Source organism: Ursus maritimus, unplaced genomic scaffold, assembly GCF_017311325.1.
Source record: "Ursus maritimus isolate PB19 unplaced genomic scaffold, ASM1731132v1 scaffold_30, whole genome shotgun sequence".
NCBI classification, from domain to species: Eukaryota; Metazoa; Chordata; class Mammalia; order Carnivora; family Ursidae; genus Ursus; species Ursus maritimus.
Window position 1 is genome coordinate 7,854,222 of NW_024425564.1, and position 12,516 is coordinate 7,866,737.

The 12,516-nt window shown below is 43.3% G+C and overlaps 1 non-coding gene across 1 annotated transcript; it reads left to right on the plus strand.

Moving 5' to 3' along the window:
- Positions 1-10,901: 10,901 nt before the first annotated feature.
- On the plus strand, positions 10,902-10,973 carry TRNAA-CGC. The gene has a single exon. It is a non-coding gene; the product is annotated as a tRNA-Ala (tRNA).
- Positions 10,974-12,516: the final 1,543 nt, after the last annotated feature.

Consider the following 12,516-nt stretch of genomic DNA (forward strand, 5'->3'; position numbering starts at 1 on the left):
GAGTATGGGGTGTCTGGGTGGCACAGCCGGTTAAGCATCCAGCTCTTGGTTTCAGCTCAGGTCAGGATCTCAGGGTCCTGGGATCGAGCCCCATGTTGGGCTCAGCGTGGAGTCTGCTTGAGAGTCTCTCTCTCCATTTTCTCCTGCCCCTTCTGCTCTTGCTGTCTCTCTCTAAAATAAATAAAATCTTGAAAAAGAAAACCCTGGAACATGGAACGTGTGTCTAACCCATCTGTGCCCTGAGGGGAAACAGAAGCCTTCTGTGCCTTTTTGGAGGGAGTCCAGGCCCATTGAAGGCATTCAAATATTTGTTTAATGATGTTCCCGCTTTCCATTACCATCTTTAGCAAATCCCCAGTATGACGTCATAGGTCAATTGTCAGAAGTTAAATCAAGCAACTTTTTTCATTTCTGCAGTTTGGAGTAAGGAAGTACCAGAAGGAACGGAGTAATCCTGAGGGACTGAAGTAGAGGAATACAGGCCTCTTCAGTTAGGACATGAGGTCATCCTGTGCCAGAATGCTCTCACTTCCCTTCTATAGCGGGGAGCGGAAGAACTCTGTTACTTGCCTGTCCAATCCAGTTTTCTCAGGGATCCCTTATAATACACCAATATTAAAGGGAAGAAACGAAACACTTTCTAATAGTCCATTAGAAGGAAGTCTAGGAGAAGCCTGAATACAAGTAACGAGCTGGGAGAGGACAGAAGGTAGTGTGGTCTTCAGGGTGCTCTTGCCTAAGTCAGGGGCAGTGAGGATGAGGGTCGGGGTGGAGAAACCTTAGGCAGGAACTAAGTGTATTGTAAGAAATCATATTTATCTTCTTCGTGGCCATTAACTCCAAGTTTACTTTCTCATTGGACTTATCTAGGAAAATGCTGGGGTTCATGCAGAGCATGAAATCGGCCGTAATGCCCGGCTGGCTAAAACGTAACCTGGAGGCTGCTGAGGGCAGGGAAGCTTTCGGAGAAGGGCATAGGCCCTAGGACTGTGGAGGCCGACGTGACCACTCTGCCTTTGGAATGCCGCAGGGAGTTCCCTTCCGGAGGTTTTCCTACCCAAACAGTCGCGCTGTGATCCGAGACATATAGGCATTGTCCCTTAGGCTCTGTTTAGGAGAACTCGTAGACCATCCCCAAAGTAGCATATGTGTCTTCACCGTAAACAGATCCTCCCGGTTCCAGGAAGACCCCTTGTCACACGTCACGTGCTTGAGGAACAATGATAAGGATTTGTGATTATCCTGAAGGACCAGTGAAAGGTGGAGCAAAGAAGAGCAAAGGGTCTTCATCTCTGACCCCTGACCCTCTTGCCCTTTCCTCTCTTTCACGGCCAAGTTTGGAGCAATCCTTCATCGGTCTGTACAGGGATTGCTCGCCATTCCCGGCAGGAAACTATTTCAGAATCTGTCTCCTCCTTCCTTACAGTTAGAGGAAAATAGATACATAACTTTACGTGTTCTGTGTAAGTGATGTCTGCACACACGTGCACACACACGGCCACCCGTCGTTCACTCGCAGGCTGTCCATGGAGTAGCTGAGTGTAACAGTAGCCAAGAGAAAATACCGACCTCCAGGTGGAAGTAGGATTTTGTTTACTTCAGAGACTACATCGTCAGTACTTTATAATGCTATCACAGAAGCTAAAATTCACTTCTCAGAGTTGGTCTTCATTCCTGTTGTTACACATGCCGTCATAGAAAAATAGCGAGGGGAGAGAAATTTTAGTGTGATGAATTATATGCATTAAAAACCATAGTCATTCTTACCGGAAAGAATAATTTGGATAAAGTCAGGAGCAACAGGAATGACATAAGAAAAAGGCATCGTATCAAAAAATACTACATTTTCTTCTGATAATACAATTACATTTATGTTACATTTATGTTCTGATAATACAATTTGCTATATCAAGAGATCCAAGCAGCTAAAAACCTATAGAAAGTTCCTACAAAGGCTAAGCAGGAAATAAATATATACCAGTGTATTAGCTACCATTGTTGCATAAGAAATTACCCCATCTTTTATGACTGGTCCCTCAGATTGTGCAATTCTTCTGCCTCATTCTAATCATTCGAAGAGAGTCATTAAGTCTAGTCTATGTTCCAGGCAAGGGAAATTAGTTTCCTCTTCTTGAAGAGAGAAGTATACATTTTTATACTTTGTATACATTTTTAAAACACCATAACAGGCAATAATCAGAAGGAAATATAGGGGAAATAGATATTTGTAACTGTAATAAAAATGTAAACTGATAGTAAATTAAGTTAAAAGTACATCAATGATATAAAGAAATTTTTTTTTTTTTTTTAGGGAGGGAAGGAGGGGAGGAGCAGAGAGAATCTTAAGCTGAGCCTAATCAAGGGTCAGACACTTAACTGACGGAGCCACCCCGGAGCCCCCAAAAGCAACATTATCTTACTGAGGGGCTTATCTGTTTTAGCGCATGGAGAGAATATCCTGTTCCTAGGTCAAAATGCTTAGTATTTTCACATATCTGTTCTCCCCATATTAGCCTATAAATAAAAAAATCCTTCCTGAAAATTCAGATGTAATTAGTTTGAATATTGAAAAAAATGTCAGAATGGTAAGAGACAGTTTGCCTTAGTAGATATAAAACATTATAAATCTACAATAATTAAACCAAAATGGAAATGAATCAGGAATAGACAGAAAGTTCAGTGATAGTGCTAAAAGTATATGGGACTAGACATACATAAACTTCTAGTTTAAAATAAAAAATAAGGGGCTCCAGGGCGGGTTTCCTTGCTTGGTGTGGAGCCTGCTTCTCCCTCTCCCTCTGCCCCTCCCCACCCCCACTCATGCTCTCTCTCACTCTGCTCTCTCTCTCAAATAAATAAAATCTTAAAAAAAAAAAAAAAAGGCTTATATGCAGGGGTCCGTTATCCTGGGTTCAGATCCCAGCTCTGCCATTTACTAGTCATACGACTTAGGAGGAAATATTTGGTCTCATTTTCTGGGCAGTTAAATGAGGATAATAATAGTAGCCACTGCATAAGATCTTTATGAAGGTTAAATGAGATAACACAAGGGTAAACTAATGAAAGATTCTGAACCCAGAGCCCAGTGATCCCCAGTGGAGTCTATGGATAGATTTCAGGGGTTTAAGAACTTGGATGGGAAATAATTACAAATTTATATTTACTAACCTCTCACCGTAATTTGTTATTCCTTTGATGAGTATAGGCAGCAAAGCACAGGAGTGTGGGCAGCGTCTGTGGTTTTGGCATCAAGAGAAATCACAGATGTGGTTTACATTCATCCCGAGTTGAAACCACAGAAGTCCTAAGACCAACCACTGAACTGCATGTTAGAGAACGTAGCTGACCAGCTCTGGCAACTCTCTACCCAACGGCGGGTCTCCTGTTCTCAGGCCGGCGATCCAGGCGTCGGCACTGCACTCCAGTATCTCCATCACAGTCATTTATTGCTCCTTATGAAAAGGTGGTAATCCTCACTGTTCAAGTTTTGCAGCACTGAGTGTTTCAAATGAGAGTTTTTAATTCTCGGAAGGCAGTGTGGCCTTGGTAATGAGGATACACACACTAGCTTGCACTGTGAGACAGGAGAGCTTGAACACAAGGGGCAGTTGAGACAGCCATTCAGTTGTGCTTCTTAAAGAAGATTCCTATTGGTCCTGAAAGATTTTTCCAGTGATATGGGTCATTCACATTGTTTTCTTTGTTTTGTTCACTGAGGGTTTTTTTGAGTTTATTCTGCTTGGCTGTTTTTGTCTGTGAACAGTGACTATTCTGTTTTTTTTTTTTTTCCCCAATCATTTAAACCTCTTGCTTTTATTTTGCTTTATTATACTCTTTTTTTTTTAAATATTTTATTTATTTATTTATTTGACAGATATAGAGACAGCTAGCGAGAGAGGGAACACAAGCAGGGGGAGTGGGAGAGGAAGAAGCAGGCAGATAGTGGAGGAGCCTGATGTGGGGCTCGATCCCACAACGCCGGGATCACGCCCTGAGCCGAAGGCAGACGCTTAACCGCTGTGCCACCCAGGCGCCCCTGCTTTATTATACTCTTACTCTTTGTATTCGTTTACTGCTGGGGAGATAAATTTTAGTACATTAAAATAATATTATACAAATACTAAAAAATGACATGCTAGACATTGAAGATACAAAGCTGAATAAGACACAGTTCCCAGCATGAAGGAACCCACAGGTTTGGGGGCTGACAGACAGTACAATTACCTAGATACATTTGAAAATATATATGACAGTGTATTTCCAGTTTATTAAGAAAAATGAAACAAACACAGACAGGGAAAAATACCAGAATCACAGACAGCAAAATGTTAACAGATTTGAATTTGAGGTAGTGGAATCTGTCCTGATTTTTATTTCAACCTTCTTGCTTATCTTCATTTTTCCCATATTTTTTTTGTGAAAAGCATGTATTTATTCTAAAATAAGAAAAAGAAAAAACCTCTAAAACTTATCCTGAAATCAGATCTTTCTAGAACTCACAATTTGTCTTTGGTCCCTTGATAGTCACTGCAAGGAGTTAGTCTTCTGGAAGGAAAGAAACCAGAAACCAAAGCTTCCAGCACGTGAGACAGGCCCACAGCAGTGCTAAGAGGGGGCAGTCTGGAGAATATGGTACATCCCAGAGCTCCTGTGATTAATCACTGATTTGCAAAATTGAATGTTAAAGGTGATAAGACATAACTTGCTCTGTCACCTTGGACGATACATTGAGCAAAAGCATGGTAGTGTTCTTGGGGTGCACTGCCCAATATAATGTGAGCCACAAAAGCCAACCACATATAGAATTTTTTAAAAAAAGATTTTATTTATTTATTTGAGGAGAGAACGTACACAAGCGGGGGGAGCAGCAGAGGGAGAGGAAGACACAGGCTCCCCACCGAGCAGGGAGCCCCACTGCAGGGCTTAGTCCCAGGACCCTGAGATCAGGACCTGAGCTGAAGGCAGATGCCCAACTGACTGAGCCACCCAGGTACCCCCCAATTTAAAAATTTCTAGCAGTTACACTGAAAAAAGGAGAAACAGGTGAAATGAATAACATATTTTATTTAGTTCAATATATACAAAGTATTATCATTTCAACAAGTAATCCACATAAACATATTGCCTAGATATTTGTCTAACATTCTGTTTTTTCATGCTAAGTCTGAAACTGGTGTGTATTTTATACTGACGGCACATCTCAAGTCAGAGTGGTGCTCAGAATTTCCATGTACCAGGCTGTCCTATCGGGCAGCAGAGTTCTAAGAACTAACACGTTGGAACAGACAGAAGAAAATACATAGAATGTGCAAAGTGCTCCAAATTAAAGCAGTTCCATGACTCACATTCAAAACCTGTATTCAGATGTTCGTTCATTTTTGTCCTTAGGCAGGCATTGGTAAATTGCCGCTATTTAAAGTCATCTGGGGCGCCTGGGTGGCTCAGTTGGTTGGGTGTCTGCTTTCGGCTAAGGTCGTGATCCCAGGGTGCCCGGATTGAGCCCCACATCAGGCTCCTTGCTCTGCGGGGAGCCTGCTTCTCCTTCTCCCTCTGCAGCTCCCCCTGCATGTGCTCTCTCTGTCTCACACAAATAAATGGATAAAATCTTAGGGGAAAAAAAGTTATCTGAATTCTTTCTGATAAAGTGCTTCATATTTCATATTCTTTTACCATCTTTTTTCTTCTTATTTGTATTTTCTGTGAATGACAGAAGACTGTCTTCTAACCAGATCATTCACAGGATGGATGTGTTAAGGTTTGAAACAAAAGAGCCGTCGGCCTCTCTGCCCTCGTCACTACCTGCGGGTGGGTCACAACCTGCGGGTGGGCGGGAAGCCATATTTAAATTTCCAAGTCTGTGGTCCTTTTTCCACAACCCTCTCAATCCCTTAATGTTCCAGAGATTACTTTGTGATCCACTGGGGAGAGAAATTCCTGTGTTCACAAAAAAAATCACCTTCAAAATGTTGATAATACACTTTTAAAGCTATTCACGTATGTATATGCTTTAAAAACAGAATGTGTAACAGTAAAAATATAAAATATGTATTTGAAAAGAGATTCAGATACACATATTTGCAGCAAAGGAAATTATTATAAACAAGGTAAAATTCACATCAGGAAGGAAACTCAGATGCACATTTGAAAAGATAGCAAGTCACAGTGTCTTTCAGGGGAAGAAAACGAGGTAAGGAAGTAAAAATTTTTAGTTGGGCTTTAGACTCTGTAACTAGTACAATATTTTCATCATGAGGGACTTTGTTCTCAGGAGTTCTGCATATATCTGTTCGATCAAAGTGGCTAATTGTCGTTAACTAGTCAACTAGGCTCAACTATTCTCTATCTATACTTTCTCTCTGCTAGATTTATAACTACAAGCCTAGTGAGTTATAATCTTCCATTCTGGGTAAAGATGGGCTGTTTAATTGATGTAGCAAAATCTGGGTAGTTATCTAGAAAGAAAAAATTGATTCCATATTCCCCAACATAAAGTAGGATGAATTCCAAATGGTGTTTCCAATTGTGATTCAAAAATTCAAGATTATGAGTTCCTGGGTGGCTCTTGATTTTGGCTCAGATAATGATCTCAGGGTCTTGGGACCAAGCCCCACTATGGGGCTCCGCACTTTCCTTGGGATTTCCCCTCTCCCTCTGGCCCTCCCCCTGCTTGCCCTCTCTCTTTATCTCTCAATATAATGAATAAATAAAATCTTTTTAAAAATCCAGAATTATTTAAAGGAAAATATTGACAAATTTTATTTCAAGAGAGCTTCTGAAAGACTGGTAAGAGTATAGCGAATTTTCCCTTAGTATATTTACCCTTCTACTTTCCATACTTTATGCAATAGATATGTATGATTAGAATAATCATGGAGTGAAACAAAACCAAACCTCCTGTATGACAGAGTAAAACTCCACAGGCAACGTCAAAGAGAAATCTCAGGCTAGGAAAATAGAATTGCTATTCATATGTGATGAGGTTGGGAATATAGGTGAGGTTCAGTGGGGTGGAGTCCGGAGCCAACGACCAAGAAAGAATTCTTGAGACGTCTTTGGTGCAAAACGGTGGTTTATTAAAGCACCGGAACAGGACCCGCGGGCAGAAAGAGCTGCTGTGGGGTTGGGGGAGGTAAGGAAACAGGGAGGTTGAGAAAGTACTTTCATATGTTAAAGAAGATGCACAGGATACCGGAGGCCTTGCCATTGTCAAGTTAAGGTTGTTTTTCCCTCTAGGAAGGCATTAGCATTGAGATAGTTGGGAACTTCCTGGAGGCTGCAGATTATAAAGACATTCAATTGTATCTACATTCCCTTCCAGAAGCTAGGTTATTGGTAGAAATGCTTCGTTCTTGTAGACTGCTAAGACATTTGTAAACTGAGGGAGACTCAAGTCTTGCAGGATTGTGGTCTCTATCGGTTAACTATTTCTTTGCCCTTTAGGGCAGCCAGGAGTGCCTGAGGAATGTCACCTACATCCCATGGTGGGGGGGGGTTGCGGGGTGTCAGTTTCTGCTTTGTCCTCAGCTTGCCTTCTGTTCCGTCATTAATATCACCAAAAGGATTCCCCGTGTCACTCAGTGTAGGCTTGATCACGGTGTAAGAGAAAACAGCCACAAAATCTCAGTGACTTAACAATAAAAGCTTATTCTTAGCACATGACATTTTTTCCCTCATTGGTTGGCTGATGGCTTTCCTCCGCAGGCTTCTCAATCTGGGATGTAGGACTATAAAGTAGTGTAGGGGAGGAAAGAAGTCTTTTTCTATTACCCAGTTTAAATTAATTGCCTGGGGCCCTGCAAATTAAACTGACAAAAACCAGATGAACAGGAGGAAACAGAAGTTTACTTGTGCTTGCTGCCTGTGTCACCTACGAGGACTTCATGATGCGTGCGTAAAAGTAGCTAAACTTGGGCTTATAAGCATCTTAGCAAAGAACAATACATTTGTAGAGTAGCGGCAAAATAAAGGACAAGGGTTTTGGACTTCCAAGGGCAGCGAACTGCGGGAAGGTCAATACATGGGGGAAACCAATGGAGTAAGGCTTGCCTGTGAGAAGCCATCTCAGTACCAACTTTCTACTTCTTCGTGGCCATAAAACCTCCCCAGGAGAGGGAATTCATAACAGTCCTCATTTCTCAGAAATTTTTGCTTTTACTTAGATAAAGGAAGTTCTGGGAAAGCTGCTTTTTTGCGCCTGTTGAGTCTCATTCGCCTTAAACTTAAAATAATCTTTTTGCCAAAGTGACATAGTTTGGGGTAGCATATTTTAGCTTCTACCTAGAATATTGTCAGTTGCTGTTTCAGAGGGAAAGACAGCGCTGAAAGAATTATGAAAGTGAGCTCTGAAGAATTAGGCACGTGCCTTTTAAAGTTCAAGTGAGAAGCCACATGCCTTTGGGGTGGAAAAAAAAACGGTCACACCTGACTTCAAGGGAGCAGAAAAACATGTCCAGAACATGTATCCAGAAATGGAGAAGGGACATATTTGGGAAAATACCAATTACTACACTCCTATGCATTTAAAAGGAACCTACAAATCAATTAGAAAAATATAAGATTTAGCAGAAAATTTGGCAAAGAATATGAAAAGATGGTTCACAGAAGGGAAATCGAAATGGGTCTTAAGTATACGAAATGTATGAAAAGATGCTGGAACTCATTCATAGGAACGGAATTGCGCATGAAAGCTACTGTATGAGGCAAATTGGTTACGAGTTGGTAATTAATAAAACAGTGGATATGTGGAAATTCATTACAATATTCTTTTTGTTCTCATATATTTTAAGATGTTCTGCAATAAAAAGGGAAAGGAAAAATTACACCGATTAATTCACAAAAACCCCAGAAAATCTGAATAAATATATATATATATGTTAAAGAAACTGAATGAATAAGCAATAACCTTCCAAAACAAAGCATAGAGACCAGATGGGTTCATTGGGGAATATGCCAAACATTTAAGGAAGAAATTATACCAAGTCTCAACAGTCTCTTTCAATAGATAGAACCATTAGGAATACTTAATCATTTCCTGAGGCCAGCTTTATCCTAACACCAAAACCAAAGAGATTCCCAATAAAGGAAACTAGAGACCGATATCTCTCATGAACATAATGCAAAAACCCTCAAAAAATAGCAAATCAAATCTAACAATGTATTAAAAAAGAATTGTCCATCATGCCCAAATGGGATTTACTGCGGGTATGCGAGGCTAGTGCAACATTTGAAAATCGGTTGATGTAATCCATCACATCAGCGGGCTAAAGAGAAATCGTATGACCGTGTCAGTAGATGGAGAAAACATTGGACAAAATCCAACTCTCATTTATGATAGAAACCCTCAGCAAACTCAGAGTAGAAGGGAATGTCCTCAGCTTGATAAAAACTAGTATCTGCAAAATCCTGCAGCTAACAGCTGATGGCGAGAACGGGAATCTGCTGGCTAAATCAGGAGTAGAGCAAGGATGCCCCCTCTCAACACTCCTTCTCAGTATGGTTGAAAGTACTGGCTGATTGAGGAAGAAAAGAGAGAAATCAAGGGGATGCGGAAAGAAGGAACAGCTGCGTGGGTAGCTCATTACCACCCAGAGCTCGTGGTTTACGTTGTGTTCACTTGGGTGCTGTGCAGTCTCTGGGTTCTGACAGATGTGTCCGGGCTCGGATCCACCATTAACAGGATCACATTTAACCGCTTATTGCCAGCACTAAGTCAGAGTTGCTGTGGGTCCACCCCCTCCCCAGCACCTGGTGCTCTTGGTACTGGGGTTGTCACTGTCCCAATAGGTGGGTCCTGGTATCTCATCATTGTTTAATTTGCATTCCCTGAGGACTTTGGTGTGGCCCATCTTTTCCTCTGCCTAGTTGGCATCTGTGTATCTTCTTTGCCGAGTGTATTTGAAGGTATTTTGTCTGTTCTTTAAATCAGTTGGCTTCTTAGTGAGTTTTGAGAGTTCTTCCCATATTTCGGATGCCATTCTGTTATCAGGTCAGTGCCTTGCACAAACTTCTCGCTCTCCATGGCTTGTCCTACTGTCTTGAGAGTGTCTGTCCCAGAGCAGAAGTTTTAAATTTTAGTGAAGTTCGACCTACCAATGACTTTCTTTATGCATCGTGTGCCCTTGGTGCTGTCGTTTTTACTTTGGAGCGGTCGCTGTTCTCTCCTGTGTGACTTCCGAGGTGAGACACAGGAAACCGGGCCGGTGGCTGCCACGGGGTCCGACGTGGTGACCCTTCTAGCGGATGGCGGACTCGCGGGGCTCGGGCGGGCGGGTGCGGGGTTCCCTCTGCGCAAACCCCTGGGGGCCGGGGCGGGCGGGTGCGGGGTTCCCTCTGCGCGGACTCGCGGGGGCTCGACGGGACGCGAGCAAAGAGAAGCTGGCACGTGGATCAAGCAAAGAGGGAAAGAACCCGGGCTTGTTGAATCCGAGATTCTCCACGAAGCCAGGGTGCACAGGTGCGCGCTCCAGTGTCAGCTGGCGAGGTGTGTGTGGGCCCAGCCGTTGCCTCGGGAGCAGGATCACGGCAGGATTTGCGCGCGTTGGTCTATCTCAGGTTTTTCTCTGAGCGGAGTCAAGCTGGGGGCGGCAGGTCCCAGATTCGGTCCCCCTTTCAGCCGACTCAGCGGCGAGGAGCTGGGGCGGCGTTTTCTGTGAGCCTGTGGCTGGCCGGAGCTGGTTCCGCGATCTGGACGGCCCGTGCGCGCCTGTGCCGGATGCTGCATGTGGCCGGGGCGGAGACGGGCGGTGCGCGGCTCCGGGGTCGGCGTCCGCTCGCGCTGGCAGCGAGGCTGCAGGTGGGAACCTCCCTCCCGGACCGCACGCTCGGGGTGGGGACCGAACAGCGCCGAATAATTCTGCGCTTTTAACAGGACAGGAATGCTGCCCGGCCGCTGTTCCGCGCCAGGGGATGTAGCTCAGTGGTAGAGCGCATGCTTCGCATGTATGAGGCCCCGGGTTCGATCCCCGGCATCTCCACTCAGCTTTTTATTCCGGTTCTTAACTAGTCCAGCCTCTGCTCTAGAATTTCCAGATGAAACATTTTAGTCCCTTCTCATCTTTAACCGTTATCATTCCCTTTAGGTACAGCTCTTTCCCGTCTGTGTTTATTTCTCTGACATTTGATTAAGCACCGCATATTCCCTGCTTTCTGGAAATTTCCCTGGGGTGTTTTATTACGCAGTGAGAAGTACAAAGTCAGAGGGACAGTTCGAAAGAAATTCATCCTATGAAAGCATCGAGGAAGAGGGGATACAGCTGCACGTCATGAGGTCCCATCCATTCTCACGTTACACTGGAAAATTATCAGAAGTAACATATCTTTCAGTAATTTTTAAAGGGACGGGTAAGGTAGGATTTTGGTATTGAGGTGGGAGTTGCGTATCAATATTCAAGAGTCCACCCTAAGACCATTCGAGGAATTTCTTCATAGGCCACAGTCACTAACCTAGTTACCATTTTATTTCTCACTGCCTCTTTGGCTTTACTTAAGGATTCTGTGCAGGAGAGCTGGACTTGGGCCAGTGCAGGAGGCTTGGGAAAATAGTTAAGGTTAGAAATAGCTCGTAGAAATGGAAGGCAGAGTTGGTTAGAAACTGGCAGGAGATTGCCTGACAGCACCGGAGGTCAAAGTGAGGCCCCGTTCTGGCCATCTCTCAGCAGATGGGGTTTTAGGCTTATGTGATTTCCGATTGCATTTACATTGATTCCTTGATTCAACTGAGTGCTTTGAAATATTGATAATGTAACAATAATTTACTGTTTCCATTCACATTAAAAAATACAGTAAAATGGTAGCATGTATTTGCCCTTACTAGAAGGAAATCCAATAATTTACTTCATAACCCTCCGTCGGGTGCTTTTTCTATATTGCTGTGTAGCTGTGCTGAATCGGGAGGCAACAGCGGAAAGGAGGGGAGAGGATTTATAAACCATATTGCAACTCTGTCATAATTCGCATGTTGGAGGTTTGTGGGAGATACTGGGTAGGATCAATTCTGAGGAGGTAGGTCAGGAAAATCTTCCCAAAAGAAGATACTAGTGATGTGCATTAAAGAATAAGTGGGAGTTTGCAGCTGGAAGTGAGGGTCGTAGTGTGATTCTAGTCGTAATAAATGCACATGGCATGAAGACAGGACACACAGTGCTGGACAGTTTGGGTGGTTACATATGGCCGGATCACAGGGTGCTCTAGGGAAATGTAGGACTATATGGCCCGTCAGCGGTTTTGGACTCTATCAGTCAGTGTTCTTGGTTGCAAAAAGCAAACACTGAATTTGGTTAACTTAAGTGGAAAAGAATATCTGCTTGGCCAGGTTTCGATCAATGCCCGTAACCTTGAAAGCAAGCATCTGACTCAAACTGTCAGAGTCCCTAAACATCATAAAGGAGTGCAGACACACACGTTTCCGATGACAATGTCCCTGTGTGTGCCTTCCCGGGGGACCCAGTCGGCAGTGAGGAGACAAAGAAGCATTTTAAAGAAGACGTTGCCACCATCAGGTCATTCTGTAAACAATGT